This window comes from Camelus bactrianus, chromosome 7 (assembly GCF_048773025.1).
Source record: "Camelus bactrianus isolate YW-2024 breed Bactrian camel chromosome 7, ASM4877302v1, whole genome shotgun sequence".
Classification (NCBI taxonomy): Eukaryota; Metazoa; Chordata; class Mammalia; order Artiodactyla; family Camelidae; genus Camelus; species Camelus bactrianus.
The window spans coordinates 59,191,245-59,211,017 of record NC_133545.1 but is presented as its reverse complement, the minus strand read 5'-3'; the positions used below and the strand labels follow the sequence as shown (position 1 = coordinate 59,211,017).

At 37.1% G+C, this 19,773-nt stretch overlaps 1 long non-coding RNA gene across 1 annotated transcript in view; it reads left to right on the top strand.

The window, feature by feature from the left end:
- The window catches only part of LOC141578170 (uncharacterized), a 154,912-nt gene that overhangs the window by 134,584 nt on the left and 555 nt on the right, over nt 1-19,773 (top strand). The gene's annotated exons all lie outside the window — the stretch shown is intronic.

Below are 19,773 nucleotides of genomic sequence, written 5' to 3'. Positions count from 1 at the left end.
GCTGTGCTGAAGATCCAATTTGAAAGGAGTTGGTTAAGAAATTTGGATTAAAGAACCAGAAATGATGAGGCTCCATAGCATGTAGTTACATGGAGGCAAGTGCATACCCTCCCCCATCAGACATCTTGCACATGCATGTGACAGTAGTTACAAGAGAGGTCAAAACCTACCCCAAAATATCCGTTTAAGGTGCATGTCTGACTTTTGAAGGTTTGAAATTATAATAAAACAATCTCAATTCCCACAAAAGACATACTCGTATGCAAAGAGCATTCATGTGATTTTTGCTAGAACTTGGAGAATATGATGCAGAATACACACTGAGGCATGAATCCTCTGGTTTCAAGCTCAGGTTTTCTTCTGACTTATTTATGTCTCCAAGTTGGGCCTCTAACCTTGCTTCATTCATTCTGTCTAGAAAATAGAAAATGATCTGATATGTGAGTGTGTTGAAGGGAATTAGCCCTACCATCTATGCTTTTCAAGGGCATTTCTTTCAATAAATAACTTTATTTCACATCTACTGAAAGCCAGGATCTGTGTTAATGCTGTGGATATGGATATGGATAAGACAGAGATGCTCCCTTGGGAAATTCCCTGAATAAAGAAGACAGTTGATGAAGTATAATAGTATAGGATAAATATAAAGAGATTATTTTCAATAAAGACAGACCAATTTGAGTCTACTGCTTTCAAGGAAAGAAAGAGAAAGAGAGATAGACAAGTAGACAAATAGAGAGTAGATATATAAAGATACAGATCTAAATTCCTATACATCCAAAATGGAAAATTTTTAAATTCTATATAATTACCATCAACCCCTCCTCACCTCCAGTCCAATCCAGGCCTTCCCAAGTAGTAAACATCCAATCTAAAGAAAATCAGCATGCTGGCTAAATAAATGCATTTTTGGAACCAGTCCCTAAGTTGCTCAGTCTTCCTCTTTCCAACCAGATTGTCACCTCCGCGCCACCCCTACTCGGGAATTCTGGAGCTTTCAGAAAAGACCCATCCTAACAGTCCCTCCCTCCAGATAACTACAGTAAAAAAAAAAAAAAAAAAATCGGGTCCCTCTGCCTGAAAATAAACTTATTGTCCTTAAAACTTCCAGTGCACTTATACCTGCCTCTCCTAGAACAACTACTGCTTTCCCTAGATTCTAAATTACAATTTTTTTACATTTTAAAAATCATCGTGCATCTTGTAGTCAATGGATACGTTTACTCTAAGGTTTCTTTTTTCCCAAGAAAATGTTTTGAAATTGATAGTGGATCTTGTACTGATTCATTAATTCAACAAATATTTTTTGAGCTTCTGCTGTGTGCCAGGCTCTATGCTAGGCATTTGGGCCATATTGCACAGTCTTTGAAGATCTGTCTATCATGACAGTTTTGGAATTTATCAAATGCTAAGGAAATTCAAAGCAGCTGCAGAATATTGCTGCTGAAATCTGGATTCAAAATCTCTTGACTTCTTGATTTGAATTTTTATATGCATATTAATGTGACTTTTTAAAAGCTTACAATAATGTCATTCAAATGAAGTGAGGTTTTGGGGCTAAGACGCAATGAACGCATTACAGTGTGTGCTATGGTGATGTGGAATGGCTATCCACACAGATGGTATTGATTTTCATTTCCTGTGAAGCTGAATCAACATGTTGTGGCTAATGTCTACGTAATTTAATGTATTGAATAAAATGTACCATTGCTCTCTACTGGGGGATAAAAGCTCTTACTTGACTGGTATCCTTGTGCTCTAAAACCACAACAGACGTATTTAACAATCCTTGGTTATTAAAAATCAACCTAAGAAAATCTTTCCTGCTTCTTTAAAAAAAAAAGCATACTTTTTCTTTGACTCATTTGTGTTTTTTATATCAGAGTAGAAGAAAGGCAAGTGTTAACAGAATTTTCTCTTAGACTAATGAGTTTTGCAGATAAAGTTCCATTATGGGTGCCAACATCATAAGATGTCCACAAAGGGCCTGGAAGGATATATGATAAGAATCAACAAGCTAAGGTGGCAGTACCAAACAGGATGCTTTCCTCTTCAGGGTCTATGGCAGGATAGGCTAGGAGGGACCCTCCCTTCCTACTCTCCTCCTGGGTGACCAGGGCTCTCATCCGACTCTGGCTGACTGAAGTCCCTCACTGCAGCACCTCTCATACTAGTCTCCTTTGGTTCAGTCTCCTATTTATTAAAAATGAGACAGTTATCCTCAATCCACCAACCTCACAAGCTTTTTGTGGGGAATCATATTAAATAACTTATGTGGAAAAAACTCATAAAATTGTAAAGTACAGTACAAATACTTTAAATGGTATTATGATGTTCTCATTATTACTCACTGTTTGCTCCAAAATTGCCTGCTCCCCTGACGATCAAAACTGCCAGTCCTTTGAATTTGATTGGTCAGTTGTTCAATTATCTGGCTACAGAACCTTACAATAATGTGTGAATGAATGATAATTTTTTAAAGGGCATCATTAAACATGATGAGACAAAGTGGTTTTTGTATATTAGTGTGTTGGCCATTTTATCACCATCAAACAGGGGCTAACAACCACTAAGAGATTTTGATTTTGCTCACTCATTTTCTTCCCCAGGTCTCCCCAGAGTAGTGTCTTTCTTTGCGATTTTGTGATCCAAAATTGGGAGAAGAGGGAAGACTGAAAGGAGGAGAGGCTCTTTGTCTATTGGGCAGGAGTTTAAGGCGAGTCAAGGAACTGACTGAGTAGAAGGGAAAGAGGGTTTAAGAAATGTTGCTAAAGGCTATGTGTCCTCTTCAAGGGGCTTGTTAAATGTAAGGGGACTGAACATACTAGATTTTTTTCAGATTTCCATGTTTTGTTTCCTATACTGCTGTAAGACTGGACCACATGGGTCATAGCTTAATATCAACATTTATTTAAACCTCAACTAATGCCAGGTACTATATATAATTACTTTTCATGCATCATCCTATGTAATACTTACTCTAATTCTGCAAAACATGCTATTTCATCCACTTTTATACATGAGGAAACCCCGGCTTAAAGTTAGAGGTGAAATAACCTGCCACAGTAACATAACTAGGAGCTTTCAAAGCCAGGCCTTGAATTCCAGAGACTGACCTCTTAGCCACTCACTGTACGATTTCATGCAAACCAGTACCCCTCCCCCATTGGTAGATTGTATAGGAGAAGGGGGTTTAATCTGCTATCATAAGGGATAGGAGGGGAAAGAAGTAAAGTTTTTAGTTTCCCTTTTCTAATCAGGTTGACTCCTCAAGTTCAGAAAAGCGGAGTTGCAACAGCCCTCGTTTCCTAAAGGCTATTGACAACTTTGCTATTTATTGTTGAAGAAATTGAATAATGGTGTACCCAATGGTACACACAAATAGCTTTTGAAATAACATTCAAAAAGAATACAAGAGACAACACCTACATTCCCTGCAAGCAAAAAAGGAAGCTGCCTACATGAAATTAGGTTGCCTGACTATACTTAAAGTAGGGGCATTCCCTGTTACAGATATCTTTGTAACTGGCAGATTAATTCAGAGGTAATCCCAAATTTAGACATTAAGCACTGTCAGACCTTTAGATCTAGATGTTTTCTCCTTTAACAACAATGGAAATAATTTTTTTTTGAAATTTGTAATCAAATAAATTAATATACAGAATAATGTCATGGGTAAACTATAAACAAAATTACCAGATACTTATCTGATTTATAGATAATCTACTAGGCTTAAGTCAATTCTATTGTCTTTGGATTCCTAACAGTATCTAGTACACTGGCTTACCTGTGCAGGTGTCTACTGAATTAAAGAATGAACATGGACAGCTAACAGATTACAATACATATATTTCTTTGGTAGAATGTGATTCTTAGTTAACCACTAATACCTTTTTGTAAGGGACAGTTAAATTCTAGCCCTCGGTGGCTAGGCTTAAGTTCTCAGAGGTGACACAGGGCCTCTTTTGTATTATTCTTAGGTTCCACAATTGCCCTTACATAGTAAGACATTATTTGCTATTAGCATATTAATAAACAGTTTCTTAAACACCCTCCAAATTTTTGGAAGCCCATTTTTAATTGTTCCAGGCTATCTTAACTGCTGCTGTTATCTTTTTTTCCCTATTGTGTTTTGTGTTGAGTTTGGACTGCAATTCAGACCTTACTAATTTATGCTCACTACCTTTGTGTGTAAGAGCTGAAGCTCTGTATTTAAAGAGAGCTGATACAAATACTTCCTATTGAATACCTGTGTGACCTAAGACAAATTACGTATGTACCTTTAAGCAACAGTTTTCTCATCTGTAAAATTGGAATAAGAATAGTATATATTCACATTCTTATGCCATGATTTATTTTTGCTCATCCTCTGTGGACTTTGCCTCCATGATACTAAAAGTCCCCATGCCTAAAAATTCACTGTACAAAGTCTGTTGTATCCTTATAACCATCATATTAAACACTCTTGTTTTAAAAAATTTAAATACAGTTGATTTACAATATTGTGTTGGTTTCTGGTGTATAGCATAGTGATTCAGTTATACATTTATATTTTTTTGTATTCTTTTTCATTATAGGTTATTACAAGATATTGAGTATAGTTCCCTGTGCTATACAGCAGGACCTTGTTGTTTATCTATTTTTTATATATAGTAGTTTGTATCTGCAAATTCCTCATTTATTCAAAAAGTCCTAATTTATTCCTTTTTCCCTTCCCCCTTTGGTAACTATAAGTTTATGTCTGTGAGTCTGTTTGTTTTGTAAATAACTTCGTGCCATTTTTTTTAGATTCCACATATAAGTGATATCATATGGTATTTGTCTTTCTGTTTCTGACTTACTTCACTTAGTATGATAATCTCTAGGCTCATCCACATTGCTGCAAATGGCATTATTTCATTCATTTTATGGCTGTGTAGTATTCCATTGTGTATATATACCACATCTTCTGTATCCATTCATCTGTCAACGGGCGTTTAGGTTGCTTCCATGTCTTGGCTATTGTAAATAGTGCTGCTATGAACATCGGCGTGCATGTATCTTTTCAAGTTAGAGTTTTCTCTGGATATATGCCCAAGAGTGGGATTGCTGAATCAAATGGTAACTCTGTTTTTAGTTTCTTAAGGAATCTCCATACCATTTTCCGTAGTGGCTGCACTAATTTACATTCCTACCAACAGTGTACAAGGGTTCCCTTTTCTCCACACCTTTTCCAGCATTTATTGTTTGCGGACTTTTTAATGATGGCTGTTTTGACTGGTGTGAGGTGATACCTCATTGTAATTTTGATTTGCATTTCTTTGACGATTAGCGATGTTGAGCATCTTTTTGTATGCCTATTGGCCATCTGTATGTCTTCACTGGAAAAATGTCTTTAGGTCTTCTGCCCATTTTTTGATTGGGTTGTTTTGTTGTTGTTGATTTGTATGAGCTGTTTGTATATTCTGGAAATTCAGCCCTTGTCAGTCACATAGTTTGCAAATATTTTCTCCCAGTCCATAGGTTGTCTTTTCATTTTGTTTATGGTTTCCTTTGCTGTGCAAAAGCTTGTTTAATTTAGTCTCATTTACTTTTGCTTTTATTGCCTTGGGAGACTGACCAGGAAAACATTGCTATGATTTATGTCAGAGAATGGTTTGTCTGTGTTCTCTTCGAGATTTATGGTGTCTTGTCTTATGTTTAAGTCTTTTCACCATTTTGAGTTTATTTTTGTGTTTGGTGTGAAGGAATGTTCTAATTTCATTGATTTACATGTGGCTGTCCGGCTTTCCCAAAGCCACTTGCTGAAGAGACTGTCTTTTCTCCATTGTATATTCTTACCCCCTTTGTTGAAAATTAATTAACCATAGGTATATGGGTTTATTTCTGTGCTCTCTATTCTGTTCCATTTATCCATTTGTCTGTTTTTGTGCTAATACCACACTGTTTTGACTACTGTCACTTTGTAGTATTGTCTGAAGTCTAGGAGAGTTACGCCTCCAGCTTCATTCTTTTCTTCAGTATTGCTTTGACAATTCTGGGTCTTTTGTGATTTCATATATATTTTAGGATTGTTTTGTCTGTGAAAAATATCCTGGTTAATTTGATAGGGATTACATTAAATCTGTAGGTTGCTTTGAGTAGTATGGCCCCTTTAACAATATTAATTCTTCCAATCCAAGAGCATGGAATATCTTTCCATTTCTTTAAATCATCTTTAATTTCCTTATCAATGCTTTATAGTTCTCAGCATGTAAGCCTTTCACCTCCTTGGTCAAGATATTAAACATTCTCTTAATTGGAACATGCAAGACTATTGTTAAATTTAAATACTGCATGATAAATTAGCATTATGTAGCCATTCCTCTGATTTCGCCTTGGCTTTCATTGATTTCAGGTTAGTTTAGTAAAACAGAGACCTGGTGGGCATGAGGCATGTCCAGATACATTTTAACCAGAAAAGGGTGAAATGGGAAGAGAAATATGAAAGCACAAGCCCTTGTCTTTGTGAGAAGGGCAGTAACAGGAATTAGATCTTACAGGTACTTACAACTCTATGATGTAAGTAATACTACTTTACAGACGAGGATGTTGAAGGTAAGGGATATAAACAGCTTGCTCATATCACACTGATAATAAATAATGGTGACCTGGGAATTTGAACCTAAGTGAGTCTGATGCTGAACAATGAATCACTTTTCCTATAAAAGTTTATACTTCAAAGAGTCTGTCCTTTTGTCCATAAATACATAATTATATTTTTTATATCATATGTCCTGATTTAAGATTCTGAAAATGTGGTCATTATAAGGTTATAGTAAGTCAAGGTATAAGCTTCCTGTGCTTTCACAAGCAGAATTAACAAGCAGGATATACAACATACTACACCTAAGAACAGCAACACATGAAGACCTTAACTATAATAAAATAAAAGTCAGCTTCTTTTGATGTCCCTCAAAATGATAGACTAAATGTTCACAGAAAACCTTCTAGTACAGCACAAGTTAATATGCTAAATACAACATTTAAAATGTTTAAAATCTGTAACAAAACTGTTGAGAAGTAAAACCTTCCTTCAGAGGCTGGAAAAAAAAAAAGAGCCAAGAGAAGTAAACAATCACTGGAGGCAGCTTTGGCCCTACATGTATATATTGAGGCTTTCTGGCCAAGAGCTGAGCTTCCCAACCAGTGTGATGATCCTGTCAGCCCTTGCAGTGATCACCTGGGGCAGCCTGAGCTGCCATTAGGCTAATCACCTCCATCCAGATATGGCCTCTTCCAGGACTCCGAGGAGTACTGCTCAGGCACAGTGAGTAGGTGGCCCCACAGTCCTTCCAGAGGACGAGCCCTGTAATGTCAGCCTGCCCTTGCTGCTACCTGGATCCACTGAGTACAGCCCAACAGGAACTCTACAACCTGACATTCACTCCATCAGCCAACTGCAGAATGGACCATTGTGGACAGCAGTTCAGCCTGGGGAGCAGTTGTAGGAGGTCATGATCCTGGTGCCCAAAGACCGCCACATGCAAACCGAGATGCAGCTGCTTGAGAGTGTTGAAGCTGGGAGCCCAGACATGGTCTCCTGTAAGACAAAGCTTCATGAGGTGCATCTCATCCGTTTCATTCAAAGAGAGTATTTTAGTTTCCATGACAAATTATCACAAACTGGGTGGCTTAACACAACAGAAATTTATTTTCTTGCCATTCTGGAGCCTACAAGTCTGAAATCACTTGGCAGGGCCATGCTCCCTCTGAAGCCTCCAGGGAAAAATCCTTTCTCACCTCTTCTCAGTTTCTGGTGACTCCCAGCAATCCTTAGCACACTTTGGCTTGTAACTGTATCACTGTAATCTCTGCCTCCACAGTCATATGGCTTCTTCTCTGTGCATCTGTGTTTCTCTGTGTCTTCTCTTCTTGTCGGGACAGCGGTCATGGATTTGCTGCCCACCCTAATTTAGTATGACCTCATCTTAATTAGTTACATCTGCAAAGACCCTATTTCCAAGTAAATTCACATACTGAGGTTTCTGGTGGGCATGAATTTGTGGTGCGGGGACACTTAGCCCACTACAGAGGAGTTTGTGGCTGATGTGCCTGTTTAGCAGCATATTACTAGTATCTTTTCAAAGTGACTGCAGTGATAAAGCCTGAGCAGTTTACAAATTAGAGAAAAGTTCAGTTGAATTAAAAATTTCTTTGTACTGCCACAAAGTAACAACTCCAATATTAACATTTGTCAATGAGAAAAAATGATAGCTATTAGATTCTTAAAATAAGATTGCTGTAAAAATGGTTCAATATTTTTATTTCCAAGTTTATGATAAAGTTTCTTGTTAATGATGATTATCAAGAATTTTAAGATATTATAATTTTTAAGTCTTGACTAGAAATTGCATGTAGCTATTTCAGGCAAAAAGGAAATCTGATTAAACAATATGAAAATATTTCATTTAGAAATTTTTTATTTAATATCTTAATATAATGTAAATATACTATTTAACAACTCACATATCCATCAATAAGAGAATAAATATAAAAACTGAGTTCAAACAATAGACTATTATACAACAAAAATTAACAAAACACAGCTATAGACAACAACACAGATTAATCTCAAAACCACAATTTTGAGCAAAAAAAAGGCAGGTGACAAAAGCATATGTGTAGATGTGATTCAGTTTATATGAAATGGATGCTCATTAAATTATGTGATTTATTATTTAAGGATACATATATATGTGATATCAATCAAAGAAAAACAAGGAAATTAATAACACAGTATTCAGGATAATGATTACCTGTGAAAGGCAAGAGGTGGTGGGATTAGGAAGAAACACACAATATAAGGAAATTCTCTGAGAGGTATTGTTGTTTTCTATTTCTTAAGCAGGCTAGGGGGTAGATTGCTATTCATTTTATTATTTTTACTGTACATTTATGTTATATACACTCTTCTATATGTTTCAGAATGTAAAAGACAACCTAAGGAAGGAGGTCATGCATCCCGTGAAAGCTTTGTATTTGTTTGTTAAAATCCTCCATAGCTGATTCAATATAGAGAGTGTCTTGATATTATTTATGAGAATAAAGGATAAATATAGGTAGAAATAGAATTGAGAGTGTGATGATACCATGACTCTGGGATTTAGGGAAGTCCCACTAAATCCAGTTACTATCTCTTTGAGATGCTGAACAGTAGCTGCCAAGTGGAAATAGGACAAGGAAATTAGTGGAGGGAGTGGCACTTCAGAGTGATTAGCCAAAGGTATGTTGCACCACTTCCTGTTATTCACTGTACAGGTCTAGAACTTCTCGAGCTTCACCCTATCAATTGCCCAAGTTGTCCATTGTTGGAAGAGAACAATGGGGCAGAACTGCCAAAGGCAGAAAAAGACCAGTTTAAAGGGAAACAATCCACAGCACCTTTAAAAATAACTCTGGTCAAACTTGCAACTAGTAGATAAGTAAGTCTGGGCGATCTAATGTACAGTATAGAGAATATTGTATTATAATCATCAAACTTGCTAAGAGGCTAGATCTTAATTATTACTGCCACAAAAAAAGAAATAATTATGTGACCTGATAGAGGTGCCAACTGATGCTACAATGGCAATCATATTACAATATATAAACATATCAAGTCAACATGTTGTACACCTTAAACTTACACAATGTTATATTTCAAATATCTTTCAGTTTAAAAAATAAATAAATAAAAACTCTGGTCAGACTAGCACAGGGAATCAGAGTCAAAGGAATCCTGGCCCCAGAGAAGGCTTCCATCTATTGCTCTTGGTCACAGGCTTTCTTATGGGGTGGGGGATGCAGGGTGTGGGAGAATTATTTTCAAAAAAGATATATCTCAAAATAATTTATGTTGTTGAGCGAAACAGTGAAGGTAAATTAAAAACATCTCTCTCTCTGCCAGCAATGCTATTACCACAAACTCTCCCCCGCAACCAATCTCCATAGCCCTATTATACACATTTATTAATTTCATGCAACTGGTAGTAATTCACAGCAGTGATTTGAAAAAAGTCTGGTACTAGAGTGGAAATGTATGCTTTCAAACCTTATTTAAAATCAAATTTTCTCATAGCTTGGTTTCTATTCAGTTCAACTTAATTTCTTTCAGGACCTGGGCCAGCAGTCACACTAATTTGCATGATCACTTACTGTTTAAACAGGCCCCTTGGTTTTCAATGAATGACCTTCTATATATCATCAGATTTTTGATGCATAAATCAACTACCCTTACTCTGGTAGACCTGGGGCAGGGATGGAGAGGATTGACTGTAACTACAAAGCTGCATAACTGAAAGACAAAAGCATTAAAAGCAAGCCTCCAAAAAAGGAGAGTAAAACTGTGAAATGAAGTATACATTAGGTATACAGGGCACGAATATGCGCATGTAGCTTTTTGATTGAGCTGCTCTATCTGGGCAGCAATATTTTTGTCTGTAGTTGGGCCACCACCACTTCCAGCCTGATACTGTTGTCCTAAATGTCAATAGTCATTTATTAATGCTGAATGAGAAGGAGTTTCAAAGGAAAAAGGGTAGCTGTATTTGAGCAGTTTACAATCTAAGGAGGAAAACCTATGAGACAACCCAGAAGCAGTGTGAGAGCCTTCCAGCCAGTCACAGCCTTAGCAACTTAAAGTAATAAGTATTTTAAAACCATTGCCATCCATATCTTAAGCAATTTCATCCCCATGGAAAAGCTATAAAACCGTTATTCATTCAACACAGTTAAAGCTCATACAGGAGGAAACTGGAAGGTATATACTTGCACAAGTCTGGATCTGTCTTTATGAATCATAAATATAACTACAACAAAGAAATGCTAGCCAGCTCTCTGCTGTGTCAAGGAGTGGTGGGAAAAACAAGCATCTTTTTCTCTCAGCCTAATTGCATTCCTCACCTGGCAGGACAGCCTGGTGGAGAACAAGGCTTTGGAGGCAAACATACCTGGGTTCCTGGTTTCCAGGTCTGGCTCTGCAACTTGACAGCTCTGTAACCTTTAGTACATCACTTGACCTCTAAACATCAGGCTTCTCATCTGTAAAATGGAAATATAAATAATAAAGTTTAAAACCCATATGAAGTTGCTGATGTCAACCATTTTTGACTAATACAAATGGCAGTTACACACGGTTTTACCCAATTATATCTACCCCATAAGGATGTTTGTGAGAATCAAGTGAGATAAGAGCATTATTTGAATTTTCTCTCATCAACAAGATTTTTGTTATTCATTCTACAGTTAATATGGGACCGGGTGAAAAATGGAATCCACATCTGTGGAGAGCATTATATATGAGTGAGTAGAGGATGTCAAATATTTTACCTTCTCCTCTCAAATTTTCTGATTGGATTTCATTTAACCACCACTAAGAGAGATTCTCCCTGTTGAGATTTACGAAATCCAGTGAAGTCATCTTATCAACTATTAAGGAGTGGAGACATTCAGAACTCTTACTGTCAGAGCAAAATAACTGTTATGTTTCCTCCATAAAGCTGCATTAACTTATTAAATCAGCAATTTTCAAATTGTGAACTCTGAAGACCCAGGGCTCTATAACGCATTGCTGGGGAGTCCTTGAAAAGCAAACACAGTAGTCATATACAATATTTAAATTAGAACAGCCTCTGTTTCTCCAACACTAATTCGACTCTACAATAAGAAGAAGGCTCAGAAACAAACTAAAAAAGCGAGAAACAAAAACACAATAACTAAATCTAAGACAGAAGGATCCCACATCTTTAGAGTGTTTAATAGGTTGAGGAGTGACTCCACAGGATCCTGTCTGAGCAGTAAATGGTACTTACACCAGGCTTCCTTGCAAAAATAATTTGGGGAAATAGTAAAGATAATGAAAGGTTTGAACCCATTTAGTGCAGACTATATCTCAAGTGCTATATGTTTTGCTATATAGTCTCTCAAATTGCAAGGCCACTTTCAATTCCAAATAACATTTCTTCTAGATCCAGAAAAGTGGTCCTGCTACTTTCCATAGTCTGTGTCTGAGCCCTGAGAAGATTGACAATCACTATAAAATATTACGAAAAATCACATTTGGTAAATGCCGTCACATTTTAGCCTTCTAAATGGTTTCTCTGAATTTTAATTCTGAGGACATTTCAAAGAAAATTTAATTTTTACTTCTTTTATTACCTTGCACTTTACTCTTCATAATATTTTCTAAGGGCTACTTTATAGCCAAAAAAGAAATGAGTCTTTGAGTCTGTGAATGAGTAAGCCATATTTTCCATAAAATAAAAGAACTAAAATTAATTAGAAGGTGCCATGTTTCAAAACCTAAAACTCTTATAGAATTGATACTTGGCAAACTCTTATACTCGTTCAGCTGTTTAAAGATCACCTATAATATACAAAGCCCTAGGCTATATATTTAGGTTGGTATAGAAAAATGAACAAAAATATTGCCCTTGCCTTCATAAAACTTCCAACCTCCTGGCAAAGGCCAATGATACCTAACTAAAACACAATGTGATAAATATGAAGGAAATGGCATTCAAAAAGTACAATAAGGGGTGCAAAGTATGAAACTGCCAATCACAATCAGGAGTACCAAGGACAGTTTCTTAGAGAAAATACCAGTTTACCTGGGCCTCAAAGGATGTGTGGAGTTTTAAAAATAAAATAGGGAATGAAAGACATTGTAGCAGAGACTAGCATGATGAAAAACATGAAGGTGTGAGAATATATTTTGTAGTGGAGGACATAAAAAAGTCAGTGTGTGTTATGGCAGGAATAAAAGGTACTTGGCAAGAGAGAGATGTGGTAATAAAAAAAGTTGAAGTGGTAGGTTGGTCCAGATTATAAAAGACCTTCAATGCCTCACTGAGGAATGAGAACTTTTTAATTTAAATAGTGGAATCATGGATCAAGATGGTGGAATGTGAGGACATGGAACTACCTCCCCTGAGAAACACACCAAAAATACATCTACATGTGGAATAATTCTCATGGAAAGCTAACTGAAAACTGAGAGAATAACTCCTATACAACCAATAACAACAACAACAACAACAAAAACAACCCAATCAAAAAATGGGCAGAAGACCTAAACAAGCAATTCTCCAGTGAAAACATACAAATGGCCAGTAGGCACATGCACAAATGCTCAAATACCACTAATTATCAGAGAAATGCAAATCAAAACTACCATGAGGTATCACCTCACACCAGTCAGAATGGCCATCATTAAAAAGTCCACAAATGTAAATGCTGGAGAGGGTGTGGAGAAAAGGGAACCCTTCTATATTGTTGGTGGGAATATAGTTTGGTGCAGCCATTATGGAAAACAGTATGGAGGTTCCTTTAAAACTAAAAATAGAGCCACCACATGATCCAGCAATTCCACTCCTGGGTGTATATCTAGAAAAAAACAAAAACTCTAATTTGAAAAACTACACGCACCCCAATATTCATAGCAGCACTATTTACAAATAGCCAAGATATGGAAACAATCCACGTGCCCTTGAACAGACAATTGGCCTTCTACCCAAGCAATAGAAATAAAAGCAAAAATAAACAAATGGGACCTAATTAAACTTAAAAGATTTTGCACAGCAAAGTAAACCATAAGCAAAACAAAATGACAACCTACAGAATGGGACAAAAATATTTGCAGAAGATGAAACTGACAAGGGCTTGATTTCCAGAATATATAAACAGCTCATACAACTTAATAAGAAAAAACAAACAACCCAATCCAAAAATGGGCAGATGACCGAAAAAGCAATTCTCCAGTGAAGCCACATGAATGACCAATAGGCATATGAAAAAATGCTCAATATCACTAATTATCAGAGAAATGCAAATCAAAACTACAATGAGGTATCACCTCACACCAGTAAGAATGGCCATCATTCAAAAGTCCACAAATGATAAATGCTGGAGAGGGTGTGGAGAAAAGGGAACCCTCCTACACTGTTGGTGGGAATGCAATTTGGTGCAGCCATTGTGGAAAACAGTATGGAGAGTCCTCAAAAGACTGAAAATAGACTTACCATACGATCCAGAAATCCCACTCCTGGGTATATATCCAGAGGGAACTCTAATTCAAAAAGACACCTGCACCGCAATGTTCATAGCAGCACTATTTACAATAACCATGACATGGAAACAACCTAAATGTCCATCAACAGATGACTGGCTAAAGAAGCTGTGGTATATTTATACAATGGAATACTAATCAGCCATAAAAAATGATAAAATAATGCCTTTTGCAGCAACACGGATGTCCCTGGAGAATGTCATTCTAAGTGAAGTAAACCAGAAAGAGAAAGGAAAAATACCATATGATATCACTGATACATGGAATCTAAAAACAAAAGGACAAATGAACTTATATATAAAATAGAAACAGACTCACAGATATAGAATACAGACTTGTGGTTGCCAGAGTGGGAGGAGGGTGGGAAGGGATAAACTGGGAGTTCAAGATTTGCAGATGCTGACTGGTATATATAAAATAGATAAACAAGTTTCTACTGTATAGCACAGGGAAACATATTCAATATCTTGTAGTAGCTTATGGTGAAAAAGAATATGAAAATGAATATATGTATATTCATGTATGACTGAAGAATTGTGCTGTAACACTAGAAAGTGACACAATATTGTAAACTGACTATAACTCATTAAAAAAAGTTTTTTTAATCTGAACAAGAAAAAAAGCAGACAATTGGCTTAAGAAAAGGTGGTGTATATATACAATGGAATATTACTCAGCCATTAAAAAATAAAATATTGCCATTTGCAGCAACATGGATGGACTTAGAGAATATTAGGCTTAGTGAAATAAGAGAAAGAAAAATACTATATGAAATAATACAAATAAACCTATATACAAAACAGAAACAGACTCACAGACAGAAAACAAACTTATGGCTACCAAAGGGGAGAGAGACAAATTAGGAGTATGGAATTAACAGATACAAACTAGTATACATAGAACAAATAAGCAATAAGGATTTGCTGTACAGCACAGGGAATTATATCCAGTATCTTAAAATAGCCTATCACGCAATATAATCTGAAGAAAAATAACTGAATTACTATGCTGTACACCTAAAACCAAAGCAATATTGTAAATCAACTATACTTTGATAAAGTTAATTAATTAATAATAAATGAAGGAATCATGAAAGGATTGAGTCACATGATCAGACATATTTTAGGCGATATTGGGACAGATGAAGGTTAGATTGAGAAATGTAGAGAATGAGTTGAGGAGATTAATTAGACATCTTTAGCAAAGCCCAGACAAGAATAATAAGGGCCTGGCCCAGCACAGTGGTATCACAATGGGAAGAAGCCAGGGGCAGGAAACATTTCTGAGATTGAAATAATTAGGATAAACTGACTGTTTTGATGTGTTTTCAGAGTAATGTGTAGGAGGACAAGGACAGAATTTCTGCATAAAATAGAATGACTCTGTCCTCTCCATGGCAATTATGTAAGATACAGACCACCAGAGATTAGGAGAATTGAAGGAAAACATCATGACTTAGATTTGGAGCACCTGAGCTCCAGGTGCTATACGGATATCAATGGAGGAATGGCAAAAATGTAATTGATCTGTAGGTCTACTCCTCAACAACAACAACAACAAAAAAAGACCAAAATTAGAGCCATAGATTTGGACAGGGCAAGATTAAAGAATATGGGCATGAGAAGTAGGCTAAAGTTTGGTGCACCTCTTTAAACTGATACTCTTTCAATACCTGGTTGTATTAGTTTGCTAGAGCTGCCATGGCAAAGTACCATGGGATGGGTGACTTAAATATATTTTCTCACAGTTCTGGAGATTGAAGTGCAAGATGAAAGTGTCAGCAGTGTTAAGGCCTCTCTCCTTGGCTTGTAGATGGTCAACTTCTCCTTGTGTCTGCATATTGTCTTCCCTCTGTACATGTCTGTATCCAAATTTGCTCTTCATATAAGGACAGCAGTAATACTGGATTAGGACTTACCTTAATGACATCATTTTACCTTAATTACCTCTTTAAAGATCCTATCTCCAAATACATCACATTCCTGAGATACTAGGGGTTAGGACTTCGACATATGAATTTGGGCGGGTGGCGGGGACACAATTCAGCCCATAGTCAATCTTTATTGAGAGGAAAGATAGAGCACTGTGTGGGAAAGTGTGGAGAAGGAAAATCACAGGCAACAAATGAGTAATTTAGCTTATCTTTGTGTTTTACACCTTGCTCAGCAAAACAGAAGTACTAGAGATAACCAGACTTACCCTCCCTAGATGGTAATTTTAAATCATTCATTGGTAATTGAGCATGATGGACTGTGTGAAGATCTTAATAAATGGAATCTGACATGTATATGGATGAATATAAGGTGCATGAATCACCTACCAGATATTCAGGCACTCTACACAGCCAGAATGATAAAAAGATCAATGGAATAAAATGCAGAGCCTAGTAACAGACATCTGCATATATGGGAAGTCGATATACAATGAAGGTGGCATCACAAATCAGTGAGGAAGTAAATGGATTTTAGGAAGGTTCATGATAAATTGGTTTAGTCCGTGGGGAAAAAAATCTGTATGATATACAGAGGTGAATTCTGAATGATTTATAAATCCTACCTGTGAAAGGTAATACTATACAGTTAATATAGGAAAATGTTGGCTCTTTGGAGCCAGCGCAGATTGATGGGCATTTCTAGAGAAAACCGGATTAGTCCTATTTTGAACTATCATTAGACCTCTTGAGGGTGCTGTACTTGCTGCTAGGACTCTAACCAAGACTAATTGGTACCAGGTATGAGGGCATGACAAATGGATCCTCGAAATGAGATTCTGGGATTGGGTTTCTCCTATCTGAAGAGTGCACAGAATGCCAGAGGAATAGAAAACTGGCAACCCATAGCATACAGTGGCACCATGGTCACTCAGATTATCACCAGTGGTGGCATCAAGTGAAGATAGAGATCAAAGCGCTGGCAGGTTAAGTGGATGTGGCATTTAATTGCTATGATGACAGTAGTGATTAGTAAGATGATGGGGGAATGACTACTTATAGCTGCTCTGGAAGGTGTATGTAAAGAAAAAGATAAATATGAAACCTTAAATTTTCAACCCAAGGCAGTGGTAGAGAGCCAGAAAGCCTCTGTGGTACCATATAATTTCTTCATCTCATTTGGCTGAAAGACAGACATGGCCAAAAATCAGGCCAGGGCTTGATTGTAAGACAAAGTTGTAATTGTTATTTCATTTAAATATACCAGGCCACCAGGTCTATTTTGCTAAGATAGGAAGTAGTGTGGGATATTTGGACAAGCACAGGCACAGCTGATAGCTTTAAATACTCAGATATCTCTGAATCCTTCTCAAAGGGACCTTGATTGAATTGGTATTCCATAGAACATCACCCCAGTCCATTACCTGGGGACATTATACTAACTGGATCTGATGGAAGGACCTCAAAGTCTTAATAAGGCATGTATGCCAGAGAGAGGGAAATAAACCAGTAAAAGTTCACGAGTCTGCCCTGTGGGGAAGTTTCTGTTAGTCCAGTGTTCTGGAGCATATTGGGATGTTTCCTCTAAAGAAGAGAAAGGGAAGCCTGGATGTGCATCCTCACTAGCTTTTGGGGTGCTGGTATCATCTAAGAAGTTTCCACTTGTCACTCTAAGCAAAGTCTTAGGCTTGGTCTTAGTGTTAGTCTTAGGCTGTGTGATTTTCCCTGAAAACTTTGGACTTCAAAAAGAAAAGCTGCATGAGAACCACTGATAACCACTACAGTTTGCCTCCAGAGATTCTAGTTCCAGACAAAACTGTGCATCTCTCCTCATCTCAAAACACATTTATTGGCCTTAAAGCCCACCCAGAACGTATCCGAAGATCAAGTGCCTCTGGGTCTTTATATATGTTGTCTGTGTCTAACTCTTTTTCCACAACTGCTTCTTGCTCTTCTGCTGTCTAACTCCTACTAGAGCCTCTGGTCCCAGTGTTATCCTCTGAGGAGTATTTCCTGACCTCCCCTCCACACCCCACAGGACCCTCAGCACTCAGTCAGTGGCCCTTCCTGGGAGCCTCCGGGTCATGCTTCTGTCTAGAATGGAGCACACTGAAGTGAAATTGCCTAAAAGCTCTGGGGGAATAGGATGCCAATTTCTGTGTAACTACAGCATATACACATAGCCTGTCACTTCTCAGGTGTCTGTTTTACTTCTATGTAAAAGAATAATGCATACAGGGAAACTTGTACCCAAGACCATACAGCTAGGATTAGAGCCAAGTTCTCACTGTGCCTCCAAATCCTATGGGCTCTACCCAATGGGTACTACCCTGTGGTGCCTCTAGGTTACCTCCTTAATAACCTAGAGTAAAAAGTCTACAATGCAGACGTTATGACATATAACCATCAAGTTTATTTTATGCAGAAAGTGCATCTTTTTACATATATGATCATGTTAGCATCACCACGAAGAGTTCCGGTACCCTCGAGTGAAGACTAGGGAGAAAACATTAGAAAGAAAAGCTGTCCTTAGAACAAAATAGTTGTAAGGAAATGATTACCACAAATGCCTTGAAAGAAAATTCAGATATACATTGTAGTCTTCCTTTACTGTAAAAAATAAAACAAATTTATACTCTCTTCAATCACTTTAAATTCTTACACTTATTTTCAGAAATGAGTGATAGCGTAGGTGAAAGTTCACACTTGATCCCTTTTGGTACAGGTAAAGACTTCTCCTGGTTTTTTTTTTTTTTTTTTTTGCTGTTGTTTGAACTTGTTTATTATGGTAGCCTGAAGGCTGAAGAAGATTATTATTTCTCTCTTATCCTGGCACACTTTCCTTTTCTTTCTTTCTCTCTCTCTCTTTTTAAAAGTATAAATGAAACTCTAGCCCAGTTGGTTCTTCTTGGTCTGATTGCCAGACTTTTCAGTAATCACATCTGAGTTTTTTTCAACATGTGGGCAATTTCCATTATTTCGATCCAGCAGTGACCTTTGGAATTCCAGGATCATTTTCCCTCCCCTTCCTGGTGCCCCCACAAGACTCAGAAGCACAAACATCTGAGGGACCTCTGGGCATCTTCACATCTGTTGGCATAGAAGATAAAGGCCACTGTGTGGTAGATTTTCAACAGCAGGTGTTGAGCTTGGGAAAGAGTTTGCTGGTTTTTGAGGGATGGGCAGAAGCAGTACTTGATTCTTAGTTAACAGGCTCTTTGGAAACACTTTGAAAACAAAGTTGATCTGTTTATACACAGCTCACATTGAGAAACCACAGTAAGCAATTGCTAAGTAAGTCAGGCAGGTTTTTGGTTTCAAAGTCGTACATTTTTTATCAATTTTCTACCCAGAGCAACTCAATCTTTGTCTGGGGTTATGCCTCCTTGGTGTATCTTGAATCCATGAAATATTATTTATTCAAGGGGCAACTTACTTGTTCTTATGCTCAGTTCTCAACAGTGTAGTACACAGAGTTGAAATTCTTTCCAAGACTAATTAGCCCAGTGGAAGTTTTCCACTAGGAACAATGCAAGAATGTGGAATACCATCTATATTATCTGCCTTACGAAAGTCTCTGGAATCACTGCTTTTCTTTGCTCACTGGCAGTAAAGACTCTAAATTACAGAAACAATAGAAGCACTGTGTTTAACTCAAAATATCACTGAAATCCCATTTTAGGAAAATCTGTTTCTTTCAAATTTTCTCAGAGAAGTACAAAGTGTTGCTTGGTGTGCAGTTATCTGCCGGTATAAATGGTATAAATGGTATAAATGG